Raw genomic sequence first — 17,932 nt, forward strand, 5'->3', positions numbered from 1 at the left:
TCCCTGTCACAGTGACAATAACACAGCTGCTGCTCACAGTCATTAAACTGACCTGAGGTCAGCTGTGCTCCTTACATATGAACCATGTGACCTCACATCAGTGCTGTGGATGACTGTAGTCATAGAAGAGTAGAGCTGTAGCAGGTGGTGTGAGGAGGAGGTGGTGTATTCTAGTTAACGCAGTACTGAAACACTCCAGCAGAGGGCGCTGTTAAGTCCTTATTGTAACACAGTTACTGTGTGCAGTTAGACTTCATACATAATCTGCACTTATTTCCATCAGACATGCTGTCAGGAAATGATTGGTTTCTATTGATTCTACTTCCTGTTGACTCGTTTGATGACAGTGAAACAATCACAGCTGATTGTGTGATGATGTAAACTGTCACTGTTACATTCAGTGTGTGTGACATAATGTTAGTGCAGGCTGATAACAGCCTGGTTCTGTTAGAAACACATGAACGTGTCCATAGATCAGTGTGTGTTTAACATGAGAGCTTCAGCCCTGCTGATGTGTTAAATAAAGACATGCAGGAAAACTGATGAGACTCTGAAATAACTCTTTATATTTATAATGTAACTCTGCATCAAAAGAACAACAAAGGATCCCAGACAGGTTTCTGTGAACAAAGACCATTCTGATGTTTCTGTGTTTCTAACACTTTGACATTATTAGTAAACAGACTGCAGTGAGCAGCATTTATAAAGAGCTTCTATATAAAGATATGACAGCTGTTTGACAAGTTTATCACTCTGTGTTTGGACCTGATCAGTCCAGCTGTTTACTTGAAACATGTTCATTTACCTGTTCTGTTATATTCATGTTCTTGTCTCTGTTGAAAACACATTTTAATGTCCCTCAGATTTTTCTCCCAGATGAATAAATATAAAAATGACACAAACTGACTGCAGCTACTTTTTGTCCTTTCTGTCAAAAACCTTCATGTGACTCATGAGAGACACGTTTCAGCTGTTTGTGACAGATCAGAGGCCAACAAGTCATTTATAACACTTTCCATCATTGTTTAAAGTTCTCAGTGTTTCTGTGTTGCTGCGTATAGGATCTCCCAGCATCATCACTGTGCTGTCCAATCATTGTGTGCGAGGTTACCCTTATAGTGCGATGTGTGTTTGCACAAAGAGAAGCATGTGTGTCAAATATAAATAAGCACAGAACAGAAACAGCTGCTCGTTTCTTCTGTTTAGAGTCAAGTTAGTGTTTTGTGTCTTTGTTTGAGGCCTGATGTCGAGCAGAGGTGTGTGTAACTGCACTGCTCTGTTATATGTGTGAAGTGTGTGCTTCTCTTCAGCATCATCTTTGTCACTGCTGATTCCTTTGTGTCATCATGTGTTGAGAAGAGAGAACAGTTATAACGGAGGAGCAAAAGGAAGCCCTGAAATCTGCATCAACAAGGAAGTGTTGGCTCACCAGTGATCCCAGCAGAGCCACTGGTTTGGCTCCAGTTGTTCTAGATTCAATGATGTTGTTGCTACAGATACATGTCAGCATCTTTATTGAATTTAATATGAAGCAGAAATGGTGTCATTAGGAGAAGAAGAGGAGAACAAGTCCGGCGAGGAGGCAGCAGCTCTTAAAGATGAAACAGCAGCTCAGCCCTGAGCTCAGAGAGCTGCACATGAAAAAGCTCCTCAAGCAGATCCTGTCAGAGGTTTGTCATCAACAGGAGGAACTGTTCACATCATAGGATGAAGATGCTGTCAGCTGGATGAAGAAGGTTATTTAATGCAAACGTTCACACTGAAGTCAAATTGTTGTCGTGTTGAACAGATTCATGTACTGATCGTCTCCAGAATGTTAGAAGAGCTTCAATGAATCATTAGAAACAACTTACAGCTGCACAGCTGTGTCAAACACATCTGTGTGTCATTGTGGGATTGTTGTGTTTCTACATGTGACACACGTCTAAAACATGCACACAATCTGAACACAAACAGGGACTCATGTGTTCCCACAGCCAGATGCTGAGAGCCATTTCCTTGTAGTCCTGTGTCTACATACATGAACCATTAGATGTTATTGGAATGATTGTCAGCTCTGATAGTTTCATGTGTGTTTAGCTGGACGCTGTTTGATCCTCGACATGTTTAAAGGTGTCCAGTCCTGAGACACTGGGGCTGGAAACAGCTGTGATGTCATTGGACTGTCACACAGACAGAAGTGCATGAAGCGAGCAGCCGAGGAGCCGCTGATGTTTTGGATTCAACAGCATTTGAAAGGTCGACACAGACACATTTGCACACAGAAAGCTGAATCTGTCATATGCCACAGTGAACTCACTGTTCAGTGTTTTTCAGGAAGCTTCTTAACTGCCTCTGCTGCCAAACAAGCAGCTGATGTCCTTGAGAAGAAGCTGAAGAAGTCTTCAACAACAAATACAGGATACCAAAATACCAAAAAGTTCTACTTTGGTTTCATCTGACCACATGACATTCTCCCAATCCTCTGCTGTATCATCCATGTGCTCTCTGGCAAACTTCAGACAGGCCTGGACATGCACTGGCTTCAGCAGCGGAACACGTCTGGCACTGCGGGATTTGATTCCCTGCCGTTGTAGTGTGTTACTGATGGTGACCTTTGTTACTTTGGTCCCAGCTCTCTGCAGGTCATTCACCAGGTCCCCCCGTGTGGTTCTGGGATCTTTGCTCACCGTTCTCATGATCATTTTGACCCCACGGGATGAGATCTTGCGTGGAGCCCCAGATCGAGGGAGATTATCAGTGGTCTTGTATGTCTTCCATTTTCTGATGATTGCTCCCACAGTTGGTTTTTTCACACCAAGCTGCTTGCCTATTGTAGATTCACTCTTCCCAGTCTGGTGCAGGTCTACAATACTTTTCCTGGTGTCCTTCGAAAGCTCTTTGGTCTTGGCCATGGCGGAGTTTGGAGTCTGACTGTTTGAGGCTGTGGACAGGTGTCTTTTATACAGATGATGAGTTCAAACAGGTGCCATTCATACAGGTAACGAGTGGGGGACAGAAAAGCTTCTTACAGAAGACGTTACAGGTCTGTGAGAGCCAGAGATTTTCCTTGTTTGAGGTGACCAAATACTTATTTTCCACCCTGATTTACGGATAAATTCTTTACAAATCCTACCATGTGGATTCATGGATTTTTTTTCACATTCTGTCTCTCACAGTTGAAGTGTACCTCTGGTGCAAATTACTGACCTCTGTCATCATTTTAAGTGGGGGAACTTGCACAATCGGTGGCTGACTAAATACTTTTTTGCCCCACTGTGTGTGTGTATATATATATATATATATATATATATATATATATATATTTTTTTTTTTTTTTTTTTTTTTTTTTACATACATAGTTTTTTGTTGCCTTATGGTTCCAAGCGCTGTCACCAATCTTTGCATTTAGTTATTATCTCATGACACTTGTTTAATCAGCTACCATCTCTCCTGTGGACTTTTTAATGTCTACAGTCTCAGACCAACACAGCCCTGCCCTTCCCATATTAGATTCTTGATGAATGTGTGTTGTTGTTATTCAGCCTGGTTCAATGTGCCCCTTTTTAACTTTGAGCACCCGCCCCTTTAAACCTCTCTGCACAGCCCTGCACTGAACTCACTATCTTCTCCCTCTAACAGCCTCCACATGTTCTCACTGTAATTTCCCCTCATGAATGAATTTATGCTGCACTAATCTGAATGTTTGCAGGGAAATCAAACGCATTTCACACGCAGTACTCGAGCTGACTTACCTTTGTTTGAATGACGACTTGTACGCGCTGACTCCACAGATAAGGTACGAAAATATATCAGGCTACGTCTTCAGGGTTTCTACTCCACGGCCGTATTTCATACGGGTCCACATTTCCACTGCACGCTATTTTCTGCAAGTACCGCCGCTTCGCCTCTGGACGCAATCGGACTCTATACAGTCCGTTCTCTTTTGAGCTGCTTTTAAGCATCTTGTAATCGTCGTTCCAACACAGTGTGTTTGTTTTGATTCGTAGACCTCGAAAATGGTGCCGCGCTCCCACAATGCATTGCGGCGTGACGTCAACTCCAAAGCCCTATAGAACATGTTCTTTTTCATTGTCAAAATTATCAGGAATAAAGAAGAAAACTGATTCAAAACCTGTGGAACCTGCCAAAAAACAAGTTTTACTGCAAAGGATTTCTAGATGTGAAGGTTTTGTGGCTTTTTTCAGTTTCTAAAACAAACTCATTTGTACAGAAGGATATGAGGATGTATATGTCCGGTGGTGGGTTTTTTTCTTCTTGATTTAATGTATTCATTTATCTCTTCACTTAATCTTTCTTTATGTTTTTTTTTTTTTGATTTGGCATGAGCGATTTCCGGTCCTCACTCCAAGCCAGTTGGTGGCGGTAATGCACCACATGTTCTATCACAGCTGCGTCCGAGAGGACAGGAAACGTCTGTATGCGTCTGCAAACCAGGTAACTACACTCAGCTGAGCCTCTCTGCTAGTCGTTATTAGTTGGAGGGTTTTGCGTCACTTTCTCTCGGCTTGATAAAGGGCTGTATAGAAATCTCTGGTACGTAACACGTAACGTCATTTTTAGGGAGCGTCGCAGAGAAGTGAGGCTGTTTCTTTGTTTTTGTCAAGTTTTGATTGAAGACATGTTTCCAGTCCGTTTTTTACTCGTTTGTTTTTTCATTAATAACTTTACATTATCACAGAGAACAAGAAGGCGCTTTGTTTGTCACATTCACCTTATGTCTGTGAAGGTTCTCAGTCATCCAGGTCATCGTAGTCAAAGGAGCTTGCAAAGAAAAGCGTCTGGACTTCTTTAAGTTACTTGAAGACGTTTCACCTCTCATCCGAGAAGCTTCTTCAGTTCTAAGGTCAAATGGTGGAGAGTCCCAGATATAAGCCTAGTGGGAGTTTCCCCCCACAGAGGGACAAAAGGACCCCCTGATGATCCTCTAATCACCTGAGCCAAGGTGTGAAACTGGGTGTGGGTCCCAATCAGCCAGAGTTTCGGGTGTTTTCATTGTGAAACCTGGCCCCACCTTATCATGTGAATTCCTGAGGTCAGATGGCCCAGGATGTGAGTGGGCGTTAAGGCGTCTGGGAAGGATCTCAAAACTGGATTATAGATGGCAGAGAGTTGGTGTCGTAAACCCCGCCTCTGTTCAAAGATGGTCGCTCACAGTGGACATAGATGGCTTCTTTCACTCCTCTTTCAAACCATCTGTCCTCTCTGTCCAAAATGTGAACATTAGCATCCTCGAAAGAGTGTCCTTTATCCTTAAGATGCAGATGGACTGCTGAGTCTTGTCCTGTGGAGGTGGCTCTTCTATGTTGTGCCATGCGCTTGTGAAGTGGCAGCCACTTGGCAGCCACAGTGATAAATGGCTGAGATGGCTGCAGCTGTACGTGTGAGGTACCTACATGTTTCAAGATGAATTTGCAGAGATGTCATGTTTGGTGCTTACAGACATCACACTGCATTTTGTGATTTCGTAGCTATTGTGATATTTTGGAGCTTCCCATGATCACCGTGACAGTCATTCATTTTAACATAACCTTTCTATTCCTTTCAGGGATCCTCATTTTTTTGGTGAGGAAGATCAGCAGCTGTGTCGACAGGCAACAGGTAACGGCATGCTTTTCTGTTAGTACTGTAGACCTTGGTCTGGTGCTCTTTTTTAGTTTAACACAGTATTTTCATTTGCCGAAGTGTAAAAAGCTTGTTCCAGGAGAAACAAACTTTAGTGAGTTCTGCAAAATGATTCCCACCATTGCACACTCTGTCAGCCTCCAGTGTGCCCTTTTTTTGTCCTTTAACTGAAGAAAGTCGGTAGTCAGAACATATGAGATAAGTGAGATCCTCATTTTGCCTGCTTATTTCAAGATACAACATTTTCACAAACTGCTGTAGGATAACCTTGCTATTTGTCTTTTCCAACACTTCTACATTCATCCATATTTCCTTGTCTGCTTCTTTCCAGGTGAAAAGTACCTGAAATGGGTGAAAGATTTTGTTTCCAAAAACAAAAGCATGTGCGTTCACCTGAAGAAGCCAAGTGGTGCTGACCTGTGGATAGAAGAGCTTGAGAACACCAAATACAACGGGGATGATGATGAAGTTAACGCCTGGGGAAAATTCTACCTTCCCGAGATTGTAAAAATGCAGGTTATTGGTGTGGTAAAGGGCACCTCATGTCCATGTGACGAGCTTGTGCTGATGACGTGTGAGGACAAAAAGCTGTACGGCTATGACGGAGAGGAGCTGCATCTGGTGGCTTCCAGTTTCCTGGAACTATGTGACAAAACAATAGAGTATCCAGCATCCAAGCGCTACTACAATGGAGAGGCCTTCAAAGATATGGTGAGAAGTTAGACTGCTAAGAATAAGACTGGGGATGCCTAGTGTTAGAGATCAATCACCTGAGCTTTTCTTTGTATTGTTGTGTGTTCTGTTTAGACTGAGGAGGACTGGAAAAAAGTTAAGATGAGTGATGTGGGGAGGAAACTGCAGGAAGAACATAAAAAGCTGGTAAATGAAACCCAGTCAGCGTTCGTCAGCCTAATATCATAGGTGGGTATTGGAGCTGAGTATCATCACTGATTTCTAGAACCTGTTCAATTCCAATTCACAAGGTCCCAATTAGATTCCATTTAATTCTTACTCAGAGAGTCAGAAACATTATAATTCTGATCATTTATCAGTACTGACACTTGTGAAACTTCATCAGAGGTGTGAGCATCACAGCAGATGCTTTTGTGACAAAGTAACTGAGGATAAAACACAAAACCATGAAGCAGATTTTCCTGGCCTAGCTTTTTACAGTAGATAACCTTAAAAATATTATTCTGCAGTAGAACAAAAGCAGACGAGAACCACGACTCAACAAATGTACATTGGCTGATGCTGCTGAAGTGATTCAGAGGTTTTAATAAGAGGTTTTAATAGAGACACAGCAGAGCATTTTGCAGTTTCACTTAATTTGAAAAAAATAAATAAAATTTGGTATTGAACAGCAGAAATGAGGCTGTCTTGTCGGAAGTCATTAAAAAAAATGGCTGTAAACAACGGTAGACTGCTTCATAACAAGCAAGCGAATAATGCCAAAAACAGAGATTTGAGATGGGAAACGGTGTTCTTAAAGTACACTGAGAGAGGGAGAGAGCTGTGCTGTGTTGTTTTTCTGTGTGTGTTTTAATGGTGGTGGAAGCAAACCAGCAAAAGTAAGAGGGAATTCATGACAATGTTTATGTCAAGCGAAATGTGTCTTCTTTTGCTGCTGGTTTGGTTAGAGAGAGACAAAACGTGCAGCTTCAGGATCTGAGCAGCTTTCAGCACCAACGGCATCACAGCTCAGACTTGGATTCAGGATTAAGCCCTTTATGTTTGACTGTAGTGATTGTAGCTCTGTCCTTGTTATTAATCGCTTTAGTCAAACACAGCTATTGTTTGCTGGGATGTGTATATCCTTGACAGTTTGTATCTCAGAGTTATCAAAGACACTGTGGATAATCATCAAGAGATTGTTGTCCTCTTAATAATGACCTATTTGATTGTTTGTTTTTTCTTCTTCTTACAGATTCTGGTATTTGGCCAAAAGAGAGCTTCACAATTCTTGGCTTCACCTGTGGTAGAAAAATGACTAAAGTTATGCAACACTCTCTAAAATTAAAGCTATGCAACGCTTTAACATGAATGGCGAAGGAGTGCATCTCTTTCACTGTCTCTTCCTGTCCTCTTCTCAGTCTTTGTTGTGGCACCTCTGCTATGTGTTATAGAAAGCACTTGGAATCATGTTCAATACAAAAACACCAAACTCGTGGGATTGCCCTAGCAAGCAGTTGGTAAAAACTAATTAAAACTGATATATATCAGCTTCACTTTCTAGCTGCAAAAGCACGTTTCTGCAAAAGCATGCAGTTTCCTGTCAGCACTTTTTGGCACAGAGTGTACTCAGAGTTAGGCCTTTCTTATATAAAGCAATATAATCAGCATATAAACATTTAAGATGATAAATTTAAAGCTCAACAGTAACTGCTATAAATATTATAACTACACATGTAGTGCTTTTGCTTAAGTAAATTATAGTTGGGATCATAATAAGAAAACATGTGTTTTTATTTTCTGTGTACCCTGGGTACAGACCAGTATAAATATGGGATTCTTCCCAATAAATGCTGTCTGATAATGCTTCATATTGCATTAAACACTAGATATGTAAGCAAACAAACAAAAACCCATAGAAGCCAGTTTTAATTATTAAATGTGACAATTACATGGAGATGGAAAGTAAACATGCTTATACACGTCTCTGTGATTACAGAAAATCCACACAGATGCTGTCAGAGCAGAGAATCTTTGATTTATCAGAATGATGAATGCAAACGATTTCATCTCACTCTTGTTCTGGGTTGTAAAATTCACCTGTCCAGTTAAACCGAATCCTTTGCAACACGGTTCTAAGAACCCTACCAACCTCATCCTCAGCTCTCTGCCTGTTATCCTTTTCAGCTGAGTATTCATCCACATGCGTTTCAACTTCTCTCTCATTTTCAAGCAAATTGCTCAGGCTCTCAGCTTCAGCACAGTTACCATATGGCCACTCTCTGAGGTCTTCTGTGTTCAAGCCAAACAAATTCTTACATGATCTGCAAGGCTTCATTCTGGCACCATCACGGAGACAAAAAGCCTCACACCTGATATTTCCAGGTACTTCAATTGTTCCATCAAAGTAATCTTTCTGGACTGTGTTTGGATAATAGGTCATCACCGCACCAGATACATATTTATGCCATTTGCTAAGACAGGAGGCAGCAATCATAATTTTCCCAGCGTTAGGACCTTTGGTGGACATGGAGACTCCGCAGTACCTTTCTGATTTGTTGGTTTGGGATTTTTGAGAAATGCAGATGGTGGACGAGACGAAAGCTGTTTTTTTATTATTCTCTTCTAAGTCCAAGTCTGTGAGGAGATCTTGCAGACTCTGCTTTATTTGCTCTTCATTCTCTGAGTTATTTTGCAGGACGATCTGAAAACAGTTACAGATCTGGTCAAAGTGTTGCACCTGATTATATAGTTGTTTTTCATAGAAAGTTGATCAACATGTTTGTTTCGCTGCTTGACTTATTTAACTATGCAGGACCATTGGATGCTTTTGATTTAGACATTTTAAGATAGGGGGTGAAACAAGTCACAAAAATCTATTTAATTTTAAATCAATAAGCAAAAATCCATCTTTGTTCTCACTAATTTATAATTAAATTTGCTAATTGACCTTTTTTTTTCTATTTTGCTATGCCGGGCTGTCAAAACACGCTGAATTTAGAGTCTTTGAGCTGACTTAACAGATCCAGCAGCTACACAGTGACAGCATCATATACGCCTTGAAGACTGTAAGCATCTCCAATAATGAGTCTGTTAGACATTATTTAGAACTAACAAATTCTGAAGCAAGTCTCCAGCTCTCCTGCAGTCTCTGTGTTTGGTGGAGAAGTATAGCTAGAAGCATATGTTGAAGTATAAGGTACAGTATGGATTTTCTTTGGATTTCTCAGTAAAAAAGCACTTTGCATTATACTTTCCTAAAAACTGGAAGTTTGTCAGATTGACTGAAAATGTGAGAAGAGTTATCTTACCATGTCGAGCACACAGGAGAAGGGACTTCGCCTGGGAAGCTGAGTCGAATACAACTTAAAAGGCCTGGGATATCTTCTCATTAAAGAACCCAAAACAAAAGGATTAGGGAAGATTTCTTCTGGAGAAAAGGGGATGTTGTTGATTTTGCCCAGAAACAACATGCTGTGAAGGATCTGTTGAGTGAAAACATATTTGCTTATTGTTAGTAGTGATAAACAGGACTGTCTTAAAAGTGTCAAAGGTAACACACCTCATCCACCAAGTGTTGACTTCCCGGAGTCATGTAAGAGCCCCGAACCATCCTCTTGGTAATCTTGTAGGCATTAGTTTTGAACCTCCTTTGAGAAATTGTTGTCTTCTAAAATGATAATGATCGAGCAGTTAGGGATTTAAAGACACAGGAGATCTGATAACTTTGGCTACAGCAGAGTCTGCAGACATACCTATTTTGCTCTTGGTCGGCCTATTTTAAACATGAGAGAAAACATAGTTAGTGAAATGTTGATAACATACAATGACTATCATTGGTGGCTGAAAAGATGCCAGGTAACAAGTGAAAAGCTGCTACTTACCATCGCCACAGTCTAAGAATGAAACAGGAAACACTGAGCGAGTTGCCTCCATCTTAAAGCTGTTGATCATGTGATTTAAAGGAAAGCCACACCCAGCTCTTTCCTGGAATTTTACTCGACTGTAGAAAACTGCTCCATTTGCCCCGCCCACCCATGATCTTTAATATCTGCCAAAAACAACCTTTTGGTTGTCAGTAACCAGTCGATCGTTTGCGCGATTAAAAAGTGACTTTGTGCGGCGGCGTTCCCACCGCGAGCAGAACTCCGGCTCAAAAACCGCTGTTTTTGAACACTTTTATTTACTTAAGCATTTTAATGGGCTTACTTTGAAACAAAGTGCGATTGAATGATTATTGTTATGTGTTGCCTTGAATTCGGCTATGCTGTCTGTTAGACAGCTGTTTTCCTTTATTGTTGTTTTTGTATTGTTTGTAGCGAACGCTACTGGAATGTATAGATTAAGCTACGTAGCCAAGATAATTAATAATTTAACTGTTGTACATTGGTTGATGATGATTTGCATTGTTACATAGGCTTGCAGAAAAATATTTGTTTACCGGTAAACTGAATCGAACTTGATGTGCTAATGGACGTTTTTCTGACCTACAGGTCAGGTTTTGTTCCCTCCCTTTGAATTAATCTTCTTCATATTGAAGTGGCGAGCCGGTAGGACCATTCTTTGTTTCCCCTCTTTCCCCCACTTAGCCGTCTTTGGATTACGGACATATTTCCCCATTTGTATGAAGCTGGACTCTAAGGAGGAATACCTTAAAAGTGAACTTTAAAAAGAAGAGGACCAAAAAGGACTTTTGCACAGAAAGATCACAGCATTGATTTATTATTTAATTGTGGGCATTTATGTTGTGTGTTGTGTTAATTATTTTGTTCCATTTCCCCTTTCCTCCATTTATTCAATATATTTTTGGTACAAGATATTGCAGTCTTTGGTCTCATCATTCACACCATCTCGGCTCCATAAAGAACTATTTCTTCTGCGCGTCAGTCAGTAAACTCATCCATTGAAATAAACTAGTCCTTAAATAACTTTGAGTTACACAGTGGCAAATGTAATAGAGAAAGACACAGGGCCACCTGAAATCTGTCGTCCTATCTGATTCAAAACCAACATGTAGGAGAATCTGGAATCTTTGATTTTGAGTTAAAAATAAAATATGGGTAAAATGCAGAAATGTTTTTACTAACATGTACTAACAGAGACTTGGAGGAGAGAGACCTAATGTTTAATAATCCACATTTCACTGTTTTACTCTTTGGTTCAGATGTGGATACTGTATTGTTCTTTCTTTGTGATTGTTTATGTTTAAGTCGTTTGTTGCTGGTTTTTAGTTTTTTTGTCTGTTTGGAAGCTGACACAGTCTCTATGGAGATGGGTTTTTGGGGGGTAGCAGGAGGAGAGAAGCTGCAGAGAGGCGTGTAAGACTGCAACTCTGCTTCCTGGTCCCAACTCTGGATAGTCATATTTTGGGGGGTTTAATAAACTACTACTGCATGATGTAAAGCTGAAGTATTACACAGCTTTATGAACCTCCTGTTATCCTGGTAGACGAGTACAGCAATAAATCTTTTACTTGAACATCTTCTGGCTCCAATAAGCTTTGAAATGTGACCATGAAGTTAGAGACACACTGACTGAAACCCACAGCTGTGACTGTGGATCACATCCACACACAGTGTAGCTGCTGTCTCTGTGTGAGGTCTGTGTATATATGTACATATTTATGCTTATATTCATATTCTCTTATTCCCCTTTATTTGATATCCTAATTCTGTGCTGTGTAAAAGTTTGTCGGTGTTCTGCTGCTACAAACTGGATTTCCTGGAGGATAAACATGAGGGATTCATAAAGTTCTATCTCTCTGTTAAAATCCCCCAAAATCAATGAAATGTGAATTTCAGGCAGACGTGTTTTTAAAAGAGTCTCTTTAATGGAAAAATGTGTTTTTAAAACCAGCCAATAGGAGCGTCTGTGGATATCAGCTGAGGCTGAACGCAGGAACACCATCACATATAAATACACAGAATTAAATCACTAGATAAAAGACGTCATTAAATAAGGATCGAATCAACATGTCAGAGGTCAAAGGTCAGTCAGAAGAGGTGTGGTTAAACACTGGCAGTGCAGTGACCTAATGCAGTTTGGTTACCGCCACGGGAAAAGCCCCGCCCCCTCTGAGCCTCCGCTGTGTCCTCAGCACATCCAGGAGCAGCAGGTCAGAGGGGGCGGGGCCATGTCAGGACTTATTTTAAGTAAAATTTAAAGTGGAGCGACGGCAGGAGTCACACAGCAGTAACCAGCTCTGTCTGCCAGGGTCAAAGGTCAAACAAGTCCTGCAGCTGACCCACACACAGACTTACACTGATCCACAGAGAGTGAGGAATCCACACATCACTCGGCTGGAGGAAGCTGGGTTTTGTTAGATTATAATATTATTTTATGCCATGTTATACCCCTAATTAAAGATTGTGAATTATTATGTAGTTTTAGTTTGCATTATTCTCCTGAATTAGAAGAAGCTGATAACTATTGCATTAGTTAAACTGATGTGCATTATATTAAACTGCTGATTTATTGTGAATGAATGATATTGTTTTATGATGCATTATACTGCTGAGTTATAAGAAATACTGTTTGCAGAAAGTCATCGCCTTATTTGTCTGATTAGAAGAGAACATGCTGGAGTTTTCTGCCCCATCTCAGCAGGAGCAGATAAACAGGGAGCCAAGGTCGTAGCTTAGGCGCTGTGTGAGAGAAAGCATGTGAATGTTTAGGCTTTTATGATAAGGTGGAGGCACCAGAGGCTATAAGAGTTTGAGCAATGCTCCACCATTTTGAGATCAGAGGCTGTCTGCATCAGTGTCCATCTCCCACGTGTGTGATCATTAAAATCATCGTTTGACTCAACCCGACCGGACCAGTGTTGTTATTGTGGTTTTTCTCTTGTCTCCATCCCCAATATTTTGAACTCGTAACATTTTCCACACCGTCCAATCAGAAACCAGTGTTGACGCTGAGACCCGTCTCTGTAACAGGAAGTCCATGAACAGGCAGACCCTCTGCAGCAGGCTGACCTGTGACCTCTGAGACAGAGGGAGGAGTTTGTGTCAGCAGGGGGCGCTGCAGCATCGCCTGAGAGCTTTAAGAACAACAGCAATAAACAGGAAGTGAAAGTCACACTTCTGTTGGTGTGCGTTATCAGCAGACCCCACCCTCTGCAGGAAGCTGAGATAAGAAGCAGCCAATCACAGAGCAGAGAGCATGTGACTTCCTGTTCCTGCTGTTACTGTGACAACAGCTCCTGGGACAGAGAGCAGCTTTCTAAAGAGGAAAGATGTTGCTGTCACCCCCGGGTGTCATGTGACCCGCCTGATGTACCGATTTAAGACTGTAAGAACAATAATAACAACATGTTTTAGTCAGGTGATCCATGCAGAGCAGATCCATGTGACCAAACACAGCTGGATCACATGTTTCCTCTCCTGGAAACAGAAAGCCTTCATGTATAAAGGCTCATGTACCCACTGAGCCCTGCTCTCAGATCTGTGAGGCTTTAACAAACAACAGTTTAAAGTCATGTTTAGCATCTTCTGTCAGTGTGGAAGGTCACACACTTTCCTGAGTGTTGAACCCTGAACTACTAGCTGTTCATGTCAGCCTGGACATAAATACAGACCTGCCTGCTGTCATAGACCCCAGCACTCACATGTTACTTATAAGTGACTCATATGTATGCATGTATATATTGTGTATGTTGTGCTATTTCTTACTTAGTGTGTTGTGTCTTTGTTCCTGTTTGTGCTGCAGCACTGTAACCTAAATAATTTCCCCTGGGGATCAAAAAAGTATTCTGATTGTGATTAAATGAAAGCAGTCAGAGCAGAGGACGGTGATGTAAGGAATGGGATTTTAATCAGCCAGTCTCCTTTAACTCTCAGCATCACAAAGTAATGTGGTAACATCTGGACTGATGTGTTTACTGTCAGCTAGTTTAAATGCTGTAGGCTGCAGCCGTTGCTCTAACACTATAACTGTAACAGGGCTCAGTGCTGCTTCTAACAGTCTGAGCTGCTTCAGGCTTTATTTGTGAGGAGCACAGCAGCTTACAAACACGTGGCTGGGCCTGGACCCAAAGGAGTGTTTGTTAAAGCCTGCAGTGAATCCAGCAGCAGGATGATGGAAATGCAACACAGCAATGATGAAGAGGAGCAGCATTAAAGCCAAAGTCCAGTTCATACAGTTAGGTCCATAAATCAAATAAGGGAAAATAAAATGTTGTTGGATGCACCTGTCTGCACCCTTAATGCTCTCTGGTCGCTATGGTAACGCGTAAACATTTCTTTCAAAATAAGACACACGACTACAACACGGGAAAGACCCAGGGAAACGAAGTTAACGATAAAAACCCTGAAAACCATTGTTGGATTTATATTTTATCATTGTCATTGTTATTGGGGAATATCTAACCATATATGCTCAGAGGTGTAGAACCAATTGTGTAATGATAGTAGTCTTTAAAGACTTTGTGTGACTCCAGAGTGCTCTGGCATTCACACCCACGTCCTGGGATCATGGGAGAGGTGCTACCTTCTTATTGTTTTGTGGTAGGATGTCTGTTTTAGTCTAAGTGCCTTTTGTTTAGATGAACTGCTGGACTTCCAGACCAGCAGGTTTAGGGAAGTCGTTTATGGGTCACACTCTGACTCCACACACACACACACACACACACACACACACACACACACACACACACACACACACACACACACACACACACACACACACCTACATAACATACAGACTGGTACCTTTGTTCACGTGTATGTTAATGAACCTATGTATGTTCATGTAACCTCAATAAAAGAACAGTGTTACGAGGGAACGGACGAGAGCGACTGTGGTCAAGCGAAGGAACGGCATTGGTCCAGGTCTCTCCCGTGCACGAGAAACATAAAGAACTACTCGTGTCTTGGGTGAACCCATTGTGAGATCTAGCCCCACGCTATCATGTGATTTCCTGTGATCAAATGTCCCAGGATGTGAGTGGGCATTAAGGTGTCCATGTCCCTCTTTGGTGACACTCCCATAGGGCTTAAAATCTGGGACGCTCCACCATTTGACCTTCGAACTGAAAAAGCTTCTCGGATGAAGGTGAAAAGTCTTCAAGCAACTTAAAGAAGTCCAGACGCTTTTCTTTCCAAGCTCCTTCGACAACATCATTCATAGAACAGCTTCCAGCTTCTTTTGCTCGGCTACAGTTTGGATGGATTTGCATTTAAAGATGCAACAAGACTAACATGGTTAGGGTCAGGAGGTCAAAGGTCAGAGCTCCTGTGGGTCTGAGGGCGGCCTCACGCTGGAGAAGGATGAAGGAGCCTGACCTGAGCCAGTGTTTGACATGAACACATCAGCACTGCTGTCAGTGAGCCTAACGACAGCCGTTAGCATCATTTCAGTGTTTCAGTCATAAAAACACTTCCTGTCTCTGTGGTGGTTACAGTGACATCATGCAGTTTGTGCTTTGACCTCCAGAGGGCGACAAATCAGCACAGACAGAGAGCTCCATTCAAACTTTGCTGCCATCAGGAATAATTCTTCAAATATAATCATCAGTGTTTGAGCAGTTATGATATCAGGGACAATCTAGACATGTGTGACAATACTGAACATGTCACATGACACACCTCAAACATCATGTGATCCACTCTCAGTCTGCACTTTCATTCATGACTTCAACAGGTTGAAATGAGCTTTGAAGAAACATCAGTTCAGTGCTGAAATATTTAAACGCTGCAGGAAGAACAACAACAAAGTGATGACGGATGTTTGTGCTTCAAACAGGAAAACCAGCAGAAATAAATCACAGCCTGCCAGAGGTTTGGAGTTTCCGAGGTGCACCTGAACGCAGCACAGTGTCCCGATGCTCCTGATTGTCCTCAAACGTCTCTTTGGGTGTTTCCTTCCTGCTCAAAGTTTACTGTCACTTCCTGAACTTCGTGGAGTGGAGCTTGTTGTTGGTGTGTGAAGAAACTGTAAGTTTGCTTTGTTTCCTCCTTTAACAGTTTGTCTTTAGGAACTTTACTGTTTGTTCAGCTCGTGTTTGATTTCTTCACACAACAAACTGTGTGTGTTTGTATTTCCGGTCTCTCCATTAAAGTCAGTGTGTAATGTTTCCTGACTAACATCAGCTGTGTGCAGCTTAGTTCAGCACAAATCTGCCGCTCCATAGTTCACGGTAACGGACTCACAGCTGGACCAACGAGGCCGAGTGTGTCCGCCACTCTGAGCTACGTTCGTGTTTGTGTACTTGTAGTTTGTACTTTGAGTTCACTCAGAGCCCACAGAGGACGCAGCGTACGTGATGACGTCACAGCCCTTTACCTCCTTTACTGTCACTGTGATTAATGTTTACACACGAGACACCTGCAGATAGGGTTGCCAACTCCCTGAAAAATAAATAAGGGACACCTCGTGGCCAGGGCCGGGCAACCCAGTTGTCTTCACCCTTCCCAGTGTGGTGAATTTTCTAGCTCTTTTTTTGTGTGTGAAATTATTTTTTTTAACCATTTGACTTGAAGTTGATTTAAGTACATGCATATTCTATTCTTTGTGATATGAACACATGTGAAACAAATGATCATTTAGCCATTTATTTTTAGCTCAAAATGACAACATTAACACAGTAAAACAGGTCTCCTTCTTAAACAGAAGCCTGTCATGCTTAACTTTTGAGAATATAAGTAAATCTTTCTTTAAAAGCACTCTGTCCTGCTTAACTTAAAATAATAGAAAACAATAGAAAGAAAAATATTCTTGTAACAGTGCACATTTAGTGCATTTAGTACAATTGGCTTCAGTTGAGGTATTATTTCAGCTTTTCTAATGCTAATCAGCTGCTCCTGTTTGTAAACCCGCTTGTTCCCATGATTACGCATCTTAACTCATCATCATTATTCATCTATGTATTACTTTTATGTATTAGTCATCTATTTGTTGTAATCATCTATCCTTGCAGTTGTTTATTACACAAAATAAATTATATTATCACACTTCTGGCCACATAGCGCTGATATTCACTGCACATGCCCATATTAACTTTTTCCAGCCAGGTGTTTTCCTTTTCCCATTCTTCCCTTTCTCTGAGGGGAACAAACATTGCTGCTCTGATGCTGGGCTCACACTGTGCGGTTTTAGGCCCATTTTGAGACGATTTTTGAGTCGTGCGACGGTTTTGGCGATCGGACCGATTTTGGCCTTCATCGTGCGTCGTGTAGTATACGTGGGGTAACGAGAAGTGATTAACACCTCACGACCAGCTCCCGATCATCAATCGCTCGTGAGGGTGTCACCACAGCCGCTCACACTGCTCATGCGCAAACACGTAAACGTCGGTGAAAAAGACGGCGCAGCGCGGCTGTGCAGCGTGTGATCTGGACACAAGCGATGGAGGCACAACTTGTAGAACTTTGGAAAGCTCATCCGAGCCTTTTCGATGTGGCCTCACAAAATTATCACGACCACAACAACCGTGAAAATAGTTGGATTTACACTGCTGCTTAATCACAGCTGATCATGTTTTTCATTAGCAATTTAGCAAAGTTGGTGGTGGTGGTGTGTCTGTGTGAGTGAAAGACAGAGCGAGCGACAGATTTTCTGTTATAACCTTAATTTTATGGAGGCACAGTGTGAGCACTCAGGTCGCATCAGAGCATCGGGCCGTATAGTGTGAGAGTAC

General features: G+C 41.7%; 1 protein-coding gene across 2 annotated transcripts in view; it reads left to right on the plus strand.

Annotated features, from left to right (window-relative positions):
- LOC309702293 (uncharacterized protein) overlaps positions 1-17,932 on the plus strand; it is a 202,675-nt gene that overhangs the window by 29,297 nt on the left and 155,446 nt on the right. The window contains exon 1 of one of the 2 annotated variants that reach the window (XM_082526905.1): positions 16,191-16,229. The exons of the other annotated variant lie outside the window; for it this stretch is intronic. The gene's annotated coding sequence lies outside the window, so the exon portion shown is untranslated. Of the gene's footprint in view, positions 1-16,190; positions 16,230-17,932 lie in introns of those variants that run through there. 2 annotated transcript variants of the gene reach the window in all.

This window comes from Aulonocara stuartgranti, assembly GCF_965226115.1.
Source record: "Aulonocara stuartgranti genome assembly, chromosome: 3".
In the NCBI taxonomy this organism is placed as follows: Eukaryota; Metazoa; Chordata; class Actinopteri; order Cichliformes; family Cichlidae; genus Aulonocara; species Aulonocara stuartgranti.